The following is a 6883-nucleotide window of genomic DNA, read 5'->3' as shown; positions in this document are numbered from 1 at the left end:
ACACATACCCTCTTAAAATCATCCCTTTTCATCAAAACAAAAGAGGGATGCAAGAAATACAGAGATGAAGACACCCCCCCCCCCAAAAAAAACCCCAGTAAAACCTAACATCCCCTTTCCAAAGAGATTTGTACTCCTGGCCTTCCAAATGAGCCACATTTTTCAGGTCCTGCCTTGTCATTTGGCCCCTTCTGGAGTGCTGGACCAACTATCAAAGGCCCCAGGGGAGAGGAGTGATTCTTATCCTCCCTCATCTAAGAGATAAAGTCAACCGGGTTCTTCAAAAACTACAATGGAAAACAAGTTAATGTTGAGCCAAGGAAAGGAATGATGGTACTAAATGGCCTGGATTTCTTTACCTCCTCCCCAAACGTTGCTACTCACCATTGGCGAGTCCCAGCTGTAAGGTTACTCATTTTTTATTCACCAGCTTGATGGATGGAAGAAAGAAGTTCTGCCAGGCTCCAATTAGAAACAGGAGTGCTTGTGGGTTGCTGCTTTTGAGATAAGAGGACCATTTGTCTTGCTCTCTATGCAACAGGATTGCCAAAAGACGTCAAACCGAAATTTATTCTAAATGATCCCGCTTGGGGCTGTTGAAGCACATGGAGAGGGACACGGGGGGGGGGCTTCTCTTCCTCCACCCCTCCAGTTTCATTCTTTTAAACAGCTGGAAATTTATACCAGGGGATGAGTGAACCATGCCAGGAATCCATCTCTAGCAGCTGTCAGATCTTTCAGAATTCATCAACTTGGGGTTGATATCGAGTTGCCAAATGGGAACCTCAGGTTGTAAAAAATGTTGTTCCAAATAGCAGACCTTGGGAAATCCAGGCACAGAGCTGTGAGTGGCATTCATGGCAGAAAACTCTGGAATCACACCCTTGTAATGGCTCAGATTGAGTACTATTGAGTTGAATTCCCCAGAAATCTTTGACCTTGTTTCAAACCATTGTCTAATACAGGCTTCTTCAAACTCAGCCTTCCATGTTTTTTGGCCTACAACTCCCATGATCCCTAGCTAGCAAGACCAGTGGTCAGGGATGATGGGAATTGTAGTCTCAAAACATCTGGAGGGCCAAGTTTGAGGAAGCCTGGTCTAATAACTCAGGCATGGGGAAATTGTGGCCCTCCAGATGTTGTTGGACTCCATTTAGCCTCAGCCAGCATGGTTGGGTATGATGGCAGATTCACTCCAACATCTGAGCAGATTCTCTCTCTTTGATTTAGGTCAGGGGTTAGCAAACTTTTTCAGCATGGGGCCAGTCCACTTTCCCTCAGACCTTGTGTGGGGCTGGACTATTTTTTTTGGGGGGGGGGGAATGAACGAATAAATAACCCACAAATAACCCAAAGATGCATTTTTTTAAAAGCACACATTCTACTCATGTAAAAACACCCTGATTCCCAGGCCATCTGTGGGCCAGATTTAGAAGGCGATTGGGCTGGATCCGGCCTGCGGGCCTTAGTTTGCCTACCCATGATTTAAGTGGTGGGTTTTAATTCTTCATTCATTCAGACATAGGGACAGAGGAGGCTGCATTATGCTGAATCAGACCATTGGGTCCATTGAGCTCAGCGTTTTCTACACTGTCTGGCAACATCTCTCCAAGGCTTTAGAATGGGAGTCTCTCCCAGCCCTACCTCCCTACCAGGGATTGAACCTGACACCTTCTGCATGCAAGACAGATACTCTACCACCAAGCTACGGCCCCTGTAGACATATCTTTGGAATGAATACACTTTGGTCATTTTATAACTTTGGCTTCCCACTCAGGTTTAATAAGGAAAGGCATTCTTCTTTGCCTCTGAAATTGCTCATTTGTGCTTGCCTCTCCAAAGGAGAGTCGCCACCAGAGAATTGGGGCCCCCTTCCTCCTCTCCTCTGGTGAGATAAGACATAATTTAATTAACCAGAAACTGCTGCTGAATCATAAGATTCCCGCATAAGATTGCCGGACAGCCTCTCTCAAAGTGTCTGCAAATGTGCTCATTGGCTTCCTGTCAAGGTTCATCCTTTGTCTGTCTAGCATAAAAAGTCATCCTCTCCCACCTGTGCTTTGTGGGGAGCCATGAAGACCATTTGGGCTGAACCATTTGACTTGAACAAATAAACCAGAAAGGATTATATGAGCCGTTTGTCTTCTAGATCTGTGTTTCCCAACCTTGGGACTCTAGGTGTTTTTGAACTACAGTACCCATCATCCCTGATGGGTTATGTGAAGTCTATTATGCTAGGAGTGATGGGAGTTGTAGTCCAAAAACACCTGGAGACCCAGGGTTGGGAAACACTGTTCTAGATTACTAGCGTTTCATCCTACTCGCAATAGCCCCTCTGGTGGCTCATGGAACATTCCATTTACCCAGGAATGAAATGTGTGCTGCCATCTCTTGGGCATCAGAGGAACACTCGCCAAAGTTGCAGTGAAGAATCCAGAGCAGGAGGCCTTCAGATGTAGCTGATGCTTCTCTACAGCTAGAAACTGCTGGATTCATGGAGGATAGTGCTATCAATGGCTGTTGGCCATGATGGCTATGTTCTGCCACCACAGTCAGAGGCAGCAATGTTTCTGACTACCAGTTGCTGGAAGACACAGGAGGGGAGAGGGCTCTCATGCTCAAGAAGATTGACATCATCACCACCCACCACCTGAGGCAGTTGTCTCACTTTGCCTAATGGTAGGACCAGTCCTAGATGAGTATAAGCTCCATTGAATTCAGTGGGGCTTTACTTCAATGTAGACATGCACAAGTTCGTACTGTGAGTGTTGTGTATGTTTGACGGTGTGATTACTATAGTTGTGATTCCCTGTGGGGGAGGAATGGGATTACCTAGGGGGGCACTAGGAGGCCAGGGTGCAGCAGAGGGATGCTGGAGGTGTAAATGGCTATTATTATTATTATTATATTGTTTAAAAAATAAAATTATTTTATTATTAGTTAAATTAATTGGGTTTTGAAAATGTGCAATTAATTAATGTTTTGAAATTTATTGTGTTATTAACTTCCTTAGTGGGTTGTGCAAACTCCTATTCCAAATCATGCTTCTTATTGGGACACAGTGGGTGAGCTTATGGTACCAAGGGGCAGTGGTGTGAAAAAGTTGGGGAAGCATTGCTTAGTGGGTTTTAACTAAACAGTCACTTGGCAATTTGCCAGATGAGCTACAATGTCCCTTTTATTAACTAGAGATGATTCTATAATTGGGGTAACAGACCAGTCATCTGCTGGAAGTTCCCAGCAATCTTTATTTTAGAGTCATTTCTTTTTATCACTGTGTAGGCCTTTTTCATTCTCTAGAAAAGCAGCCGTCAGTCAATGGGCAGAAGCAGTGGCGTAGCGGGGGGGCAGGGGGGCCGGCCGCACCGGGTGCCACATCAGGGGGTTAGGGTTAGGGGGCGCAAATCCACGGGTTAGGGGATGCAAATTACTTGCCTTGCCCCAGGTGCTGACAACCCACTCTACGCCACTGGGCAGAAGAAAACCCCCCACAAAAAACTGAGTCAAGCATAGTGATCTGTGTTTGATGCTGACTTCCAAAAACACATCCAATGCCATCTGCAAGGTGTCCAGGAAAAAAGACATTCAATATCTCAGTCCATTATCATGACTTACTGGGGAGTTTCCAGCAAAGCCCCAAAGAAAATTCATGGAGCTAATAATACGTTTGTGCAATCCATGCTGCTTGGGCTTTCTTTATAAATTTATGTATTCAATTCTAGTTCTGCCTGGAGGATCTTCAAGTTTCTCTCCATTTTGCAACATAGGAAGCATTAAGAAACTTCCGGATGTGCTTCTCCTCAGGAAAAAAAAGGAAGAAAGCTGCAGGAATGACGCACATTTTTTTAATGGCTTGTTACAGGCCACCTGCCAGCCAGCTGAAGTTGCCAACTCAATTGAAACAGATTCCACGCTTGCCATTAGCCGAGTTCCTTGCTGTACTTTCCATGGGAAGCGCCCACCAGGGATGGAGATGGATGGTTTTTTAAAAAAAATAACAAACCAACGTATCTCAGTTTCAACTCAATCACTGACCTCTCAGGCAAATGACAATTGTCAGCTGGCTCCATGTAAAATGTGGAAACGCCGCTGGGGACCATAGCAAAGAACAGAGGAAAAGTCCAAAGAGATCAAAAGGGAGAGGAAAGACATAATGTTTGACTGTGACAGGGAGGTGGGGTCTCCGTTGCAGAACTTCCGAAGGGGAACTTTTAAGTGTGCATGTTTTTGAAAGAGATTGAAGCTAGTAAACAAATCAAGCTACAACTCACATTTATACTTCACACAATATCCCCCTGCCCTAAAAATAGAGGGATGAGATACGCTATGTCTGCTCTTTCAAGGCCTGTTGCCAATGTCTAATGGTTAGATTCCCACTGTTAGAACATAGTGGGTGCACCAGTTGATGGAATATGCAATAAAGTAACACTGAATGGAAGGGACACGGGTGGCGCTGTGGGTTAAACCACAGAGCCTAGGATTTGCCAATTGGAAGGTCGCGGTTCAAATCCCCATGACAGGGTGAGCTCCCGTTGCTCGGTCCCTGCTCCTGGCAACCTAGCAGTTCGAAAGCATGTCAAAGTGCAAGTAGATAAATAGGTACCGCTCCCGTGAGAAGGTAAACGGCATTTCTGTGTGCTGCTCTGGTTCGCCAGAAGCGGCTTAGTGATGTTGGCCACATGACCCGGAAGCTGTACGCCGGCTCCCTCGGCCAATAAAGCGAGATGAGTGCCGCAACCCCAGAGTCGGTCACGACTGAATCTAATGGTCAGGGGTCCCTTTCCCTTTACCTAACACTGAATGACTGGTGGAGGGTGGGGACTTGCTGAGACTGACCTGGTAGTAGGCTGGACTGAGGGGCATGGTGGACCAGATTGAGGCTATCTTCTGACAGGCCTTTAAATAAAGAAGTTGTCCTACTGTAAAACAGGACATATGTCCAACTTTGAGTCCTTTCAGCTTCTTGATTGCTAGACATGCAAACAGGTCTGAGATGAGGACTGGGATTGGAGTCATATCTGATGATGTCACAAACACATCGGTGCCTCCCTAGAATCAGGAGAATGCAGAGCTATTTTCCACTGCGGCTTCTAGAGGGCATGGGGCATTCTGGACCCTCTAGATAACATTTCCCCATATACAGTCCATTACCTTCCCCATTTTGTAACTGCCTCCTGAACACACCAGCAAAACTGTTCAGGAGTTAAAAGCAAATGGGCAGATTATATAATATGATTATAGAAGATGTCGATGTTATAGACCGTTATAGAGATACTTTTCAGTGTGTTCAAGTGCTTGAACTCAGCCAGAGGAATATTTAACTTGGTCATCGCAAATTCAAGGAAGAGATCAGCTATAGACCACCAAAGTATCTTCATCTTCATACACATATTCTGGTTGTGCACTCTAGGAAGCAAAATGCTGGGACTAGACAGACATTTAGTCTGATTGCAGTAGAGCTCTTGTGTTCTTATAAAAACAGTAAAAATGTTTTAGTGTGCAGAATGTTGCTTACACTTGAATTGGCAAATCCTGTAGGGCTAGGCCAAATGTTTCAGTTCCCCCACGGATGGGCCGGCTCAGAATATATTCTCACACCACATAGGATTTGCTCACTGACTGACTGTGTTTTTATTTATTGCATGCTCACCCTGCTATTTCCTTTGGGCTCCTAAGGATCTCTCAGCCAGATTGCTAATCAAGCTCAAATCTGTTAAGTTTCAATTATCCTTCAGGATGTAGGTTGCCTAAACCATTCACTGGACCTGCTCGCAGATCATGGTTTGCAAACTCAAGAAAGGCAGAAGATTTGGTTACATTTCCAAAGTTAACAGGACATGGAACATTGCATGAGGAACAGCTACATCTGTTGTTTGACCTTTTTAACTGAGAAATCAGTTCAAGTCGTCTCTGGGATTCCAGCTTTGCTTGCTATTAAAACAAAGCCATTCTGAACACAAAGATTTGGTTTAGTAGAAAGGAAACACCAAAAGGCAGCAGGGTCGGGGGGGGGGGGGGAGGAAACAGAATCAGCTTCATTTTAATGCTTCTCTATTTAAAAATCTCAGATTCTGCAACATGCTCTTGCAGAAACAGATTCTGCAACATATAAATGCACACATATTTTATTTGTATGCTGCTTTCCCACAGTTCAAGGTGACTTACAACATGAAAAAAAATTACTGTACATAATTACAGCCATAACGAAATTAGGGGTTTTTTTGTATGTTTGTTTGGTTTGGTTTGTTGTTGTTTTTTGCACGTAACAACTTGCATTTCCTTACTTGGGTAGCATTCAAAGGACAACATGATTATTTATTTATTTATATTTATTTAACAATATTTATATGCCACTTGATTGTAAGTGGTTTACAATAAAAAAATATTAATTACAATTCTCAGTTAAAAAGACAATTAAACACAGGTTTTTATAAAACAATCTAAAGATTATTAAAATCAACAGTAGCTAAAAAGAGAGATAAAACACATGTAACTTCATTTATATTAACCAGTCATTTTAATGATAATTTTGTATTGTTTTGATGGTGCTTATGTTTATTGTTGTATATAACTTTATACCCTCTTAATATATGTTATATACAACTGTCTTGATATATTGTATATAGCTGTATACTATCTTGATATTTTATATGAGTTTGCAGTATAATGTTACATGCCACCTTAGTCTACCTAGTCTTAAAAAATTATCATCTTCTTTGCCTGTTTCTCTCTCTGTCTTCTGCCTCTCTATAATTTTTTTAAGACCTACATGTGCTCCATCTCTCCAAGAGAGGGAGCACTCATCATTCAAAGAGAAAACTCACATCAGAGCTGTAACTAAGTATGCTGAAATCTGGAGAAAGCTCGTGTTAGTTTCACTCTC

General features: G+C 43.2%; 1 long non-coding RNA gene across 1 annotated transcript; it reads right to left on the bottom strand.

Annotated features, from left to right (window-relative positions):
• Positions 1-403: 403 nt before the first annotated feature.
• LOC309377181 lies at positions 404-2613 on the bottom strand. The gene is made up of 2 exons (XR_014171473.1): positions 2364-2613; positions 404-820 (listed from the first exon to the last, which is right to left on the bottom strand). It is a non-coding gene; the product is annotated as an uncharacterized lncRNA (long non-coding RNA).
• Between the last annotated feature and the right edge of the window lie 4270 nt (positions 2614-6883).

Source organism: Podarcis melisellensis (assembly GCF_964234715.1).
Source record: "Podarcis melisellensis genome assembly, chromosome: 8".
Classification (NCBI taxonomy): domain Eukaryota; kingdom Metazoa; phylum Chordata; class Lepidosauria; order Squamata; family Lacertidae; genus Podarcis; species Podarcis melisellensis.
This window is presented reverse-complemented; position numbering and strand designations above follow the sequence as displayed.